General features: G+C 40.1%; 1 protein-coding gene across 2 annotated transcripts in view; it reads left to right on the plus strand.

Moving 5' to 3' along the window:
- Positions 1–14,985, plus strand: part of RASSF9 (Ras association domain family member 9) — a 66,270-nt gene that overhangs the window by 1,910 nt on the left and 49,375 nt on the right. The gene's annotated exons all lie outside the window — the stretch shown is intronic.

Raw genomic sequence — 14,985 nt, forward strand, 5'->3', positions numbered from 1 at the left:
GTTTTCACCAAAGGGAATGTTCTGCTCTTTATACCTGTTATTTGCATTACTTCCATTATGCTTTTGTGCCTTGGCCTCTTTTGTGGTCACTTTCATAAATGATAAGCCCAATAATCAGTAACTGACTGAGTCCCAAAGCAATATTTTCTTGTCTGTCTATCTAGCCATCTCAGTATATAACTAGGAAGGCAAATATTGATGAGAATGTGTATTTGGAAACACAGCTGAAGTCCAAACAGTTAATTGTTCATGACTTTCCTGTTACTGTTGGACACTGATCACTCTTAGATTGCAAAGCTATCTACACTTACACAGGGATAATCCCCATTGAACATAGTAGGATTTACTTCAGAGTAAATGCAGATAAAATTTATTGAAGTCTATGAAACTAATCTAAAACACTATAGTGGTGTGAGATGGGAGGCAAATATATACAGCAAGTTACATCAGAGGCCTACTCTTGGATATATTCCTATCAAATACATGTAATGCATTTTTAGACTTTTTTATGGTGGTTTGATATAATATGGAGAGGGGGGCTGCACCCTTTGTTTTCTAGAACAGGAAAATTGTTAATCCCAAAATCTGTTATGGATTTATCTTGTTCTTGTGGGCCCAGTGGGGTAAGTAGTGGAGACCAAGTCTTGGCACAATAACAAAGGGCAGAAATTGGAAAATACACAAAGACACCCTTTATTCCATTACAGTGCTGAAACCAGAGGGGCAATTGTTGACAGTTTGCTCCTGGTAAAGATCTGTCTCTGATCATTCAAAGGCTGCCAGCAGAGATTGAAAATGGACATTGTAAATCTGAAATGATATTATGAGATAGGAATCATTATCTTGCACTTTCCCTGAGTAGTTGCTGCCTTTGCCAACGTAACTCAAATCTGCCCTCAGCAGGATCTGTCCGTCAAACTTTTAATTGGTACATTACATACAACAGTAAGCTTGGAAATGGAGGTGGTGGTTGTTTTGCTTTTTGTTCCTAGCTCTGCTACTTTTGCACAAATAATGCCTGCTAGTTTTTGTGGTTTGGAACATGCAAGTGCTCATAATACACTCATTTGTAATCAATAGAAGTGCTGTGAGGACCATTGTTTCTAAATCTGGGGAGCTGAATAAACTTTTCATAACTCCAAATAACAGTTCTTAGAAATACATTTGAAATGCTCTACAACTATCCGATAAATCTTTTAAAAAGCCCCACAGAATTACATGAGTGAGTTGTCCATATTTTACCTCTGATTTGTGTATCATTCTGCTCTGATATGTTTGTATATTTAAAAAGTCCCTTCTTAATGATTTCAGTCAATTTTAGGCAGGAGGCCTAAACATCCTTACATTTCTAAGGATTACATAACTCAGTGAAGCAAAGATGTTAGGATTATGTGAAGCTGATGGAAAATGAGTTTTGTCGATGAGGCCAAAAGGTCCATTTATTTCATTTCCAACAGTAGGCAGACAGATCCTTCTGAAAAGCTTGCAAGCAGGATAAGAAGTCCTTGGGAGGGTTATGCAGATGGTGATGGGCCTGGAGACAAAGTCCAATGAAGGAAGATTGAAGCAGTTGTGTATATTTAGAAGAAATATTTTCAAATATTTGAAGGGCTGTCACAGAGCTCAGGAGGGTAGGTCCTACACCAATGGGTTCAAATTACAAGAAAGAGGATTTTTACTAATGATTAGGAAGAATTTCCTAATGGGACAAACCATCCTGGTAGACTTTCCTTTGTTAGAAGTTTTTAAGTAGAGGCTGGATGCCACCTAATTGGGATTTGTAGCAGCAGATTTGACTAGATGGCCTTTGAGGTCCCTATGAATGCAGCACCTTCTTCCTGTTCTATGGTCCTCCAGCACCTGGTGTTTAGCAAGCTACTGTCTGTTATCATCATGGAGGCTCCATTTAGTTATCATGGCTAATATAGGCTATTTTTGTCACTACTAGTGTTAGATGGAATTAAGGACAAGTCTTGTGCTTAGACACGGTATCACATTTTTGTGCTGTTTAGAATTTGCAGTGCAGTAGCGTGGATGAATACCATGGGTTCATTGTGTGCTGAAGATGCTAGAAGCTAGGCTGCTTATTGTATATTGTCATTTCTTTCATGCAAGTAAGGGATCCACAGAGTATTGTGCCACATGGAACCTGTGTGCAAATGAACATGCAGGAATGAAGACTTAAGAAAAAGTCAGATAATTGTTTTGCAGAGTCACGATTCTGGTTACTGTATTTGTTGTGGCCATTGATCTTGTGTGAAAGCAATTATCATTTTCACATTTTGAATGTATAATTTGACAGAGCCACAAGCATTCATACTTATATCCACACAAGCCTTCTAAAAGTGGAGTGATGATCCTTAGCTAGAGCACTTTCTGATAAGGGATGTGATCATTTCAGTGTGATCAATGCTATTGCATCGAATTGAATGGGAGCCATGGATTTTCATCTCCCCAGAATAGTGTGGCATGGCTGGCATGTTTGATGCATTGGGCTTGTCTTCCTGAATGCTTTGCTTACCCTGAAGGCAGTGCTGGTCATCTGTACCTCTGGCTCTCTTTCTATGCCATGCTGTAATTTGGATGATTGTAGGCTGTATTTCCCCCTTCTTGCAAGGGCTAATCTTTTAGGAAAGTTTAACTATGGAGGAGGATATCTTAGTGGAGGGGCTTGCACTAGAAAATTACTTGTGTGTGTGTCATATAGTATTTATTATACACGTAGATACTACACCGTTTCTTTAAAAAGCATCTTTGTGAGTCTGAGATCTACAATTTTAATACTTTGTTCATGCAAGCAGCACAAACTTGGTAGGTAGTAAAGTATAAATTCAAATGATCAACATAAATGCAACTTTGCAATTGTGAAACATTTTCAGCCACACAAAGAATTTCACTAAAAAAAGTTACCCAGTGAAATGTGTGACTGCTGTTTCAGTGTGAAACTACATATTGCTCTAATAACAGTCAGATGTAGTGTGCCACCAACTTTGTAAGAGGGGTTCACTTGTGTAGTGGCTAAATGACAAGACAAACTGAGGTGATCTGAGGAATCTCCTCCTTCCCAAATCACTGTCAATACCCACTGCCCCATGTTGGATCAGAGTCCCCACAAAGGCGTGTGTCAATCTGTTGCTCTGCTTCTGTGCTTTTCCGTGTTGTGTTCTTATCCTACATATTCATTCATACATACATATATATGTTTCTCTAGGTCCACAGATCCTCCGTGGCGCAGAGTGGTAAGTGGCAGTAACGCAGCCAAAGCTCTGCTCACGGCCGGAGTTCAATTCCAACAGAAGGAGGAAGTCGAATCTCTGATAAAAGGGGTAGAGGTCCACTCAGCCTTCCATCCATCCGTGGTCGGTAAAATGAGTACGGGGGGTAAAGAAATGCCGGGGAAGGAACTGACAATCCCACCCCATATATACGGTCTGCCTAGTAAACATCGCAAGACGTCACCCTAAGAGTCGGAAACGACTTGCACTACAAGTGCAGGGACACCTTTACCTTTACCTAGGTCCATGGGCTTTGCAAAAAGGGAGGCTGACCAAAATATTAACTGCAGATCACTGAAGAGCTCTGGGTTGTCTTTTTTATTGTTGTTAAATCACAACAGTGGAAAATTACATTTACATAAAGTTTTTTAAAAATCCTATGTTGCTCTGCTTAAGCAAACAAACCCAGAGCTATTCAAAACTTCTCAGGCAGCATTCTAGACAACCTCACATTATAAGGCCTCTATCAAAGGACACATACAACCACCAGAAAGAGAGGCCAATGTGAAGCTGCAACATTTAGAAAATGTACAAGAGAGAATACAAAACACTTGGCCACCTCTAAATTATTTTAAGGTAATAAAGAGACAAACCCTCACACATAGGGTGGACAGGTCAGAAGCATCCCAAATCCTGAGATTTCAGGGGCATGTCCTAGTGATGTCATAGGGGGGCATGCCTTAGTGATGTCATGGGGTGGGCCCCAATGATGTCATTAAGTATGATACATTAAGCAAACCCACAGTTGCTTGGAGCATACCACTCAAAACAAAAAAATTATCTCATTGGGAATTAAGATAGAAATCTAAGTTAAGTGAGGGTGTTTCCAGGGCCAGTTGAAGTGACAGGATCACTCCTTCTCAACTGCTTAGAGAGCCTGGGTAAGGAACATTTAAACTAGCCCACTTGCTTCTGGCAAGAAAGGTTTCAGTCCCCTCAGGCCAGGCCCATCAGCAGAAGGCCGTTGCAGGAAGAAAGCCTAGTGTTGTGGAGATGTTAGATGGAGCACTTAGGAGTAAAGATGGATGCCTCTGAAGGCTGCAATTCTAAACAAACTAAGGGCCTAAGCCCCATAGAACTCCAGAAGACTTACTTCTGAGTAAATATTGTTAGGTTTGTGCTGTTGGTAAGGCTTGACTAGGGATCTTCTGCAACCATATCCATATCAAAGCAGGGTTGGCAACCCCCTGGCTATAATGCCCTGCTTGCCTTTTAATGTGGCTGCTCCAAACCCCTTTACAGACTTGACCCTTCACTGCAGAGAGAGATTTGAGAAATGAGTAAGAATAAGAAGATTCTCTACTCTTTCCTGCCTACTCTGTGGGCTGTTGTAAACTCACTTTGACAGCCAACCCAATTCCAGTGAGTAATAACTGACAGAGGGAAAACACACATGATTTGGTCTACCTTCTCAGGCAGTAGATTAGAAACAATAGCAATTACAGCCGCACTTCCCAGTATCTGAATTCTCTTTTATCACTATTGAGCAAGAAACAAACCATCATGCAAATAACAAGGTGCATCATCAGCAGGTTTAAGGGGGTTGAGCTGACCGCATGGAACCACTGTTGTTGCTTCTATGGGAGTAAGGTAAGTGAAATGCAAATAGAAAAAGAAAAAGAAAAGACAGTGATGATTTCCTAAATGCAATACCATACCAACCACAACTAGATTCCTATATGAGTAAGACAGAAAACTGCATCCCACAACCAGTCAGGGTTCATAACCAAAACTAAAAAAAATCCTGGCAGCCAGTCAGCCAAGGTCACACAGAAATCCCCATGCAGCACAACCTGACCCTGTGCTGCAGTTAGTTCAGAATGCTGCAGCATGATTGCTGACATGAGTGAGATCCTATCAGCACATAATACCTCTGCTCTGAAATCTGCACTGGTTGCCGATTTGCTTCCAGGCCAAGTTCAAGGTGTGCTTTCCATGTTACGGGTTCCACATAGTACTTGTTCTGCTCTTGTCAGAAATCAGTCCTTTAGTGTGGCAGCACCTATGGAACTCCCTGCCTATTGACATTAGGCAGGCACCTTCATTGTACTCTTTTTGACACCTGCAAAAAACATTTTTGTTAAGGCAAGCCTACCCAGGCATATAGAAGCTGTTATGTTTTTATGTGTTCTTAACTCATTGTTGGCTTTATTATTTTAAATACCTGTCTTTAACTCTTTTTGCCAATAATTTTATTATTTTAATTCCTTCTATAAACCACTTTGAGGTTTCTTACAGTAAAGTGATATACATATGTTGTAAATAAAATAATAAATAAATTTCTGAGCCACTGTGGCCCTTGGGCCTCTTTCCTCCTTTATACCGAGTCAGGCCATTGAGTACCATCTAGCTCAGTACTGATGACATGGACTAGTGTTGGCTCTCCAGGATTCCAGGCAAGAGTCTCTTCCAGAGATTGAATTTTGGACCTTTGCATGCAAAGTATGTGCCCTACCACTGAACTACAGCACTGTTTAAAAAACTATGTTTTAAAATTGTTCCTTTCAATTCAGTAATGAATGCACTGCATACTAGGGCAGATCCACACCATGCATTAAAGCATTTTTAACATACATTTGAGACATATTAATCCCATCACAGAATCCTGGGAACTTTAGTTTGTTAAGGGTGGTGGGAACTATAACTGTGTGGGGGGGAATCTACGCTTTCAAGGAATCTTTGGGGGACGTCATGTGCTTTAAATGCGAGTTGGATGTTCTTTAAATATATTATGTGGATCTGCATTACTTCATAAACTTTGTCTGCATATAAATCATTTTAATTAAGTTTTAAAGTGGAAATGAACTACAAAGTTTACTTTGTGACCATGGGATATGCACCATGTCTCAGCCTAGTCTGCCCTTCAGGGTAAAAACAGGGGGACCATGATTCTTCCCCAAGGAAGAAGGGTACACTTAAAATCTAGAGAAAAAAATAATGTACAACCATAGAGTGAAATCAGATACATATCAAGACATAGTATGAAGAAATATCTATATGAGCATGGATGGCAAAGATGTTTATTATTTACACAACCTGTAAATATATTTATAGTGCAATTCTATGCATGTTTACTCCTTTGCATGTTTACTCCTGTGCAATCTATTCAGTGGGACTTGCTCAGACGGGGAAGCATGCATATGAGCGCAATTCAGTGAATTCACCTAATTCAAAATTCAGAACCATGCATGTTAAGCTGTTTTGCAACTGTTTTATACTTGCTTTATGGTTACTGGATTTTAAATGGCTTTATTTCTTGTTGTGAGCTGCTTTGGTTTCCAACCCTACTTCACAGGGTTAATCATAGAGTTGGAAGGGACCTATGAGGCCATCGAGTCCAACCCCTTGCTCAACATAGGAATCCAAATTAAAGCATATCCGACAGGTGGCTGTCCAGCTGCCTCTTGAATGCTTCCAGTGTTGGAGAGCCCACCACCTCCCTAGGTAATTGGTTCCATTGTCATACCGCTGTAACATTTAGGAAGTCTTTCCTGACGTCCAGTTGAAATCTGGCTTCCTGTAACTTGAGCCCATTATTCTGTGTCCTGCACTCTAGGATGATCTAGAAGAGATCCTGGCCCTCCTCTGTGTGGCAACCTTCCAAGTACCTGAAGAGTGTTATCATATCTCCCCTTAGTCTTCTCTTCCCAAGGCCAAACATGCCCAGTTCTTTCAGTCTCTCCTCATAGGGCTTTGTTTCCAGTGCCCTGATCATCCTTGTTGCCCTCCTCTGAACCTGTTCCAGTTTGTCTGCATCCTTCTTAAAGTGTGGTGTCCAGAACTGGATGCAATTCTCAAGATGAGGCCTAACCATTGCACATCACACTGTTGGCTCATGTTCAGCTTGTAATCGACAACAATCCCAAGATGCTTCTTGCATGTAGTATTGCTGAGCCAAGTATCCCCCGTCTTATAACTGTGTATTTGGTTTCTTTTTCCTAGGTGCAGAACTTTGCACTTATCCCTGTTAGAAAGATTGTTGTTGGAAAGATTCCATATATACACACAATGGAGATGTAAAAATACATATACCCTATATAATAGTTTATTGTCAAAACCAGTTGGCCATTGCAGAACATTTTTTTTAAAAAAAATATTAGTTTCCTGCCAAATAAAACCAGTGACACCTAAGTAGGCCCTGCCTAACTGTGTAAAAAAAGGAGAAAGATCGGAAGGGGAGAGAGAGATTTACAACACAATCCTTTTCTATGTTCACTCAAAAATCCCATTGATTTTCAACACAATTCTAACCATGTCCAGTCAAAAGCAAGTCCTCCTGAGTTCAGTGGGGTTAGTTCCCAGATATGTGAAATTAGCATTGCAGCTTTACTCCCAGAAAAGCTTCATATTGGGAAAGTTTTCAAAATAGGTTATAAGTCAAATAAACTGCCCTCTTCAACAGTCTAGTAAAATTTAAACTTGTTTGACTCCTTAATTAGAAAAGTATAATAGTGCAGCACTTTTTAAAACTTCTGTTCAAAAATTATTTGAAAGAAAAAGTGTATAATATGCAATTTTTGCAAGTAATTAAAAAAACCTTGCATGTACACTTTTATGCCTACCAAGATCCTGCTGTGATTTTCTGTTGTAGTGCAATCCTATGCATCTTTACTCAGAAGCAAGTCCCAATCCTGTACAGAGAAAGTACCCTTTATCCTCCTGAAAGCTATATATTTACTGAATTCCTGATGTGAGACAAGCAGGAAAATGAAACTGTGGGTTTAGCTATTGCCTGGGGGACAACAAATCTTGTCAATCACAACCCTGACTTCACTTATTGACTAAAAACCTGAAAGGGCAGGGATTAGAGCAGCAGTGGCTGACATTTTGGTTTATATCATTTAAACCAGGCCACCTAGAACCATTTTTTAAAAAAAACAATGAAAGCTAAGAGTCCGGAGATTAAGGTGACTCACCCGGAGACCTGGAGAGGACTCCCCAAAACCAGAGTCTTTGGGAGAAAACCAGAGACCTGGCAACCCTGCTCACACACACATATACCATGGGGGTTATGGAAGAAAGTTACTTCCTTTCACTTTGAGCACAAAAAGCTTTGGGTCCTATTCATCTGCAATTTGGCAGACTTAATCCACTATGGAGAGGCTCCTTTTCCTATAAATTTCATCCACTTGGGCCATAAGGGATAAAAAATTATAGTTGTATTTAGATTCTCTATTATAGTGAATGGGAGAACAGAGAGCTTCATTTCATATAGAATGGCTTGGAACCCCAAACAAAGACTGAAGTGGAGAAAGCACTAAATGACTCAGAAACAGATCAGAATTTTTTAACAATGCACAGGTACAAATCAAAAGTGGTTCTTGGTGCCCATGCACACCCCTAGTATATAGCTCAAAGGGGGACACCATGCAAGCCCTTTTACTTGCACACTTGCTGTTATTGATTTATTCAGGACAATTTTAATCAGGTTCTTCCTCAAAGGAGCTCAGGACTACATACATAATCCTTCCTGTCCCTCCCAATTCTATCTTCACATCAGTCCTGTGAAGTATATTAGTCTAAAAGGTGGTGACTGACCTGAGGCTACCCAGCAAGCTTTACGGGGAATAGGGATTTAAATCCAAGTCTCCTTGGCTCTAATCTGGCACTCTAGCCCAGCCTTCCCCAACTTGACCATTGGACATGCTAGCTGGAGCTGATGGGAGTTGTCACCCAGCAACATCTGGAGGGCATGAGGTTGGAAAAGGCAGCTCTAACCACTACACCATACTGACTCTCAGTACATACATGTGCAGCAGCAGAACAACAAGGAGACATTATTTCAGTGCCTTTTATAGGCTAGGCCATCCCTGCAGTTTATCTAGGACAGGGCTGGAGAACCCGTGGCCCTCCAGATGTTGTTGGGCAACAACTTCAAAGGTTTGCCATCCCTGTTTTAAGGGGGAAAAATCAAAAGCAGAGCTTTTTTTAGAGCCATATCGTTCTTGAATTCAGAATAGGTGCCATGTTCTTGTTTATAATTCTTGAGATAAAGTAGCACAGAATGTTTTGTCTGTATTCTGAAGAACTCATAAGACTGTGATTCTCTCTACATAAACTTGTGACTAAGCTCCACTTAAAAGAAGCCCAAACAACATGTTCCAAGGAATGCAAGGCATGCTGTGTGTGTTTGTGTGTATATAGATTGACAAATGTTGGCCAATTAAGGATAATATTTCATGCACCCGAGGAAGTGGACTCTTGCCCATTAAAGCTTATGCCACAATAGTTAAATTAATCTTTAAGGTGCCACAAAACTCTTTGCATGTTAAAATGAGCATATGGATGGGCAATGGGATTGTGTCTATTGGCCCCAGTCATAGCATGCGTTCAGCATAACTTCTGAAATGATGTCCATGGGCCCTCAGCCCCATATGATTATTTATGAAGAAATGTTCTATTAGCTTCTATTTAACCTATTTTTCTTTTTCTCTGGATTAGGTAGTATTACGCATAGGGTTGCCAGGTTCATGGCCTGAGACTGATCCTGTACCTGTAGGAGAAGAGAAAATCAGCCAAGTGCAGGTGTTCTTGCAACACTGTAATGGGAAAAACCACAAGGTGGAATTCTTCCTTCCCCCTGCACAACTTTTAAAGATACAGAAGACCTCTTGGTTGCCAGGCCCGGCCCGTTTCTTCTGTATCTTTAAAAGTTGTGCAGGGGGAAGGGAAATTCCACCTTGTGGTTTTTCGCATTTCAGTGTTGCAAGAACATCTGCGCTTGGCTGATTTTCTCTTCTCCTAAAGATACAGGATCAGGATCAGGCCAAGAACCTGGCAACCCTAATTACGCATAAGATCATAACTCATGAAATATACTCCAGTAGAATGAAATTGTTGTCTACTTTCCTAAAGTAGTAGATAATTAAGGCATAAATAAAATATATGTGCTTTGTCAACTCTTTCTGAAGGTTAAATTAGTAAATGCCCAGATATTACTTGTAAATGTTTGCCAACTAGCAATCTGATCCTATGCCTGCTTACTCAGAAGTAAGTCATACTGAGATCCAAACTACATGTTAGGAAGGCTGTATGCCTGCTACAGTTCACGTTTGTTCTGCATCTCTCAAATAACATTTAATTTAAGAAGGTAATGGTTATCATCATTATCATCACAGAGATCCCCTGCATCCTCCCAAGTGGCGACCAATGAAATGAAGCAGAGGAGTGGAAATTGAATATGATTTTCAAAGCTGTAGCCAATATAAGGATTCTTCAGAGGCACACAAAGTGTACACACATACTTTGTATATGCAACTTAGACCTTGTTCTTTCAATGGTCCCTTTCATACCTACACATTGTGCACTCAGAGGCTCTTGCATGCACAGATTAGGCCAAATGTGCTTGGCCCAGCAGGTACAATTCCACTCCCCTCTTTAAGTGTGCATATTGTAATGGATAAAGAATCATAGGAACATAGGGGTTTCATACAGGAATTTTCTCAGCCTTACCTGGAGATTGATCTTACAGGGACTGCTCTTGGGCCCTTTTGTGTGCAAAACGTGATTTTCCACTGAGCTCTGGCGCTTCCCAAAGGGATTCCTTAACATTCTGTGCCTTAACATTCTGTGCCATGCTCATAGTTTCTTACTTCAGAGAATATTCTTCCATGCAATGTAATTTATGTTTAATGGAGAAATACTTGGTGACCATGTGCGCCTCATAATATTTCAATCTCCATATGACTTACTTCTGAGTAAGCATGCACAGGATCAGGCTGCTATTTGGCAAATATTTTCTAGTAATAATTGAATACTTACTAATTTTTCAGAAAGAATTTGCTCTGTGGCAAAGCACAAATAGCTTTCCTCGTAACAGTTAATTATCTACTACTTTAGAAAGGTAGGCAACAATTGCATTACAACAGGCTAAATTACATGACTAATGGACTCGAGCATTATACTGCATGATCTGGAGAAAGAGTTAGCTGAGGTAGAAGCTAATAAAACACTTACTGAGAAATAATCACTTGGGCTAAGAAACCACATTCTTCTACATTTATAGTATGGAAAATGATATATGCGAGAAAGCACTTCTAAACTTCTCAGGCACTATATTTAGAAATTAATGTTTAATGGTAGTTCTGAAGAATGGGTGAAGATCCAAGCAGAGGCCACTTTATACATTCAATAACAGCAGGAAACAGGAGAGGAATTATTTAATTATTTATTAGATTCATATCCCACCCTTCCTCTCAGTAGGGGCTCAGAGTGGCAGGGCAAATTCTTAATGAGGTTTATTTGACCTGTCATGATCACAGAAAAAGTTCCATTCCAGGTAGTGCACAATGATATAAAATACAAATACACTATGTAGTAAAAAATGCCCTCCCCACCAAAATGCAACATAATCAGTAGTCAAAACTATTTTTAAAACCATAATGGTTGGTTTTGCATGCCAGCAAAGACCAAGATGAATTAAAAGGTTTTCAACAGGTGTTGAACCTGTAGCAGTGTTCATACATGCTTCATTTCTGGAGGTGGCTATTCCAAAAAGTGTGGGTGTCACTACAGGGAAGGCTCTGTTCCTGGTTGTTGCCAATGAACATCTTCAGGATATGGTGTAACCAGGAGGGCCTCTGAAGATGACCACAGAAAGTAGGCAGGTCTCTGTGGGAGGTGTTCTCTCAGGTAGGCTGGTCCTGAGTGATTAAGGGCATTGTAAGTTAATATTCAAAACTTAAACCTGACCTGGTAGCAGAGCACAGTTCAGTTAACAAGAGTGGAACTCGTCTATGACTAGGTATGCTGCTCAACAGGCTAGCTGCTGCATTCTGCATTAGCTGCAGTTCCCAGACTGTGCCTAAGGGAGGCACCACATAGAGCATGTTACAGTAACTGAGACATTAGGCCAGACTTTCCCAACCAGTGTGCCTCCAGATGTTGTTGGACCACAACTCCCATCAGCCTCAGCCAGCATTGCCAATGGTCAGGAAAGATGGGAGTTGTGGTCCAACAACATCTGGAGGCACACTGGTTGGGAAAGGCTGCATTAGGCTAACAAGTGATAGTGGCTAGGCTATCCCTGACCAGGAAACAATATCACTGATGTACTAGCTGAAGCTGGTAAAAGGTGCTCCTTGTCAATCCAGCCCATTCGGCCTGCATGACATTAATGACTCTAGGAACACCCCCAAACTCAGAGCTTGGAAAAGTTACTTTTTTTTTAACTACAACTCCCATCAGCCCCAACCAGCATGGCCGCTGGATTGGGCTGATGGGAGTTGTAGTTCAAAAAAAATAATGTTTCCAAGCTCTGCCCAAAGTACTGTTTTGCTGCTTTTGTTGTTCATCTCTTCCATACAAGGTCCATGGACATGGTCTCACCCATGGAGGAAGCATATGTGAGTTTCACATTACTACTACCCCACATTCTATGTGGGGCTTCCCTTACGGCTGTTCCGGAGGTTGCAGCTGATGCAGAATGTCACGGTTTAAGTGGTGAGTGGTGCTCCTTATTGGGCACATGTCACACCAGTGCTGATGGATCTGCACTGGCTGCCTGTTAGCTACCAGGCCAGCTTGAAGGTCTTGATTATTGCATAAAAATCCTTAACAACTTTGGACCAGATTACCTGAATGACCAACTTCCCCTCCATTGCCATGTAAGGGCATTAAGATCAGCAGGAACCCAATTAACTTTGTCATGGTGCAGTGATGATTGGCTTCTGGTAACATGAAAGTGGGCTTTTTCACTTATTATACCAGGTCTATGGAATGTACTCCCTGTTGAAATATGAGAGGCCCCATCTGTATTGGTATTGTGCCAGCTCTTGAAAATACACATATTTACATAAGCATTTTCCTGATCCCTTGACCTGTATCTCCGGTTTTTGTGTTGCTTTTATAACACTGCTTTACTGTGTATTTTAATCATGGACTTTAATAAGGGTGTTTTTTTTTTTTTTTTTAAATGGCCTTTATATTTTGTAAACCATTTAGAAGTTGGTTCAGGCATCAAATGATCCATAAACTAATCAGCAATAATAATGCAAAGGAAGAATTTGTTTCTTCTCCACATACTTCTATGCAACGTGCAGCGACTGAATCCTCACCTCTGCTAGCCTGGTGCTCCACCCTACTTAATTTACACACCTCATCAACGAAGGTGACTGAAACAGCCACTGCAATGCAATGAACAGCTATGAGAGACCTGTCTTTAACCTAGAACAAAGTCTGTTTGGGGTTTGTACATTCAGGGCAATGTTGGAATGGTATCATAATGTTATTCTCATTCTAAGATGGCACTGAATGAAAAAAAAGACCCTATACTGTCAGGACTCAGGGGCTTTGTTTGAATGTTGGGATGGCCCCTGGATTGAGTAGCATCACATATTCTGCTGTAAGTAGTCTGAATTGAAACTTTGAACCGTTCTCATAATTCATGCATTTTTATCACTACAGGAGTACCTTCATAGCATTTGATAATACCAACTGGAAGAAACCCTACAGAACAGCAGTTATTTGTGAGAAAGTGTAATGTTAGAGGGAAAATTCAGTGTTGGTACAGAAGAAATGTGGAGTATGTCTGCAGTCCAGTTTCCTGCAATCTCACCATTAGCACATGAAACTTCCATGCAGATTTGCCTTGTTTGTCTAAACATGGGTTGGTGGTTGAAAGGCTTAGGTGTTGTGACGATAAATGCATTCAGAAGTTCAGAAGGTGGCTATTTACTCAAAGGGCAATGATCACAGGGACAAAATGTCTTGGGCGCACACAGAATAATTAGACAAATGTGTAAAAGTACTTTACAAACATTATCTTCCAACATTATAATCTACAAACACTATAATCATAAATGTTCTGCAAACATCCGTTCTTGCAGCATCCTTATGAATTAGGAAGGTAAACACCACTTAATGTATGATTGCATTTTAAGACTAAAATATAAAAGCAGGTCACCAAATGGGGAGTTCCTGCATTCATTTACCCATAAGTGAGCTCCATCGATTTCAATACTATTTACTAAATATATAGTAAATTTGTTGAGGCAAAAGTGACTTTGTTCAAGATCAGATAGCAAATTAGAGTCAGAACTGGAATTTAGATTCATGAATTCCTGGATCACAACTTGACTATTAAAACAAACTGATTTTTATTAATATGCATTGCATTTCCATTGCAGTGTCTGAATGAAGGCTCAGAACTTAGAACAGATACCACTATCAAATTGTATGCACTCTTTCTATAGTTAAACCATGCTCAGGGTGGTTTACAACATCTAAAAATTACATAGTTCACTCTATTACAAAAATACAACAAAATTTAGGTAGTCATAAACAAATGAAAATATATCTGCACAAGTATACAATACAATCCCTGCATAATCTCTAAGGTCTAACATATAATATTCTATAATAATAAAAATACAAGAGTATAATCCCAGGAACAGCAAAAATAATTCCTTTCCAAAATTACATTTTAATGCCAACAAAAATTCCTAAACAACACCCAACCCCAGTAGTCTCTAGACATCCTGAGCAGCAGACCTTACTGAACTAACTTGCAGTACATCACAGATATTTATGACACTACTTCTTGATCTTGAAATAAATTATCAAATCTAATAGGATTGCATTGAGCCAATTGGTGTTACACAGGGAAGCTCAAAATTTCAATGGAAGTGTGTGGAAGCTATTTAAGCAACAAACAGCAACTTGCACTTGGCAGATTATCTTGGATTTAAGTTTGCAGACCTTAGAATCATAG

This window comes from Rhineura floridana, chromosome 8, assembly GCF_030035675.1.
Source record: "Rhineura floridana isolate rRhiFlo1 chromosome 8, rRhiFlo1.hap2, whole genome shotgun sequence".
Classification (NCBI taxonomy): Eukaryota; Metazoa; Chordata; class Lepidosauria; order Squamata; family Rhineuridae; genus Rhineura; species Rhineura floridana.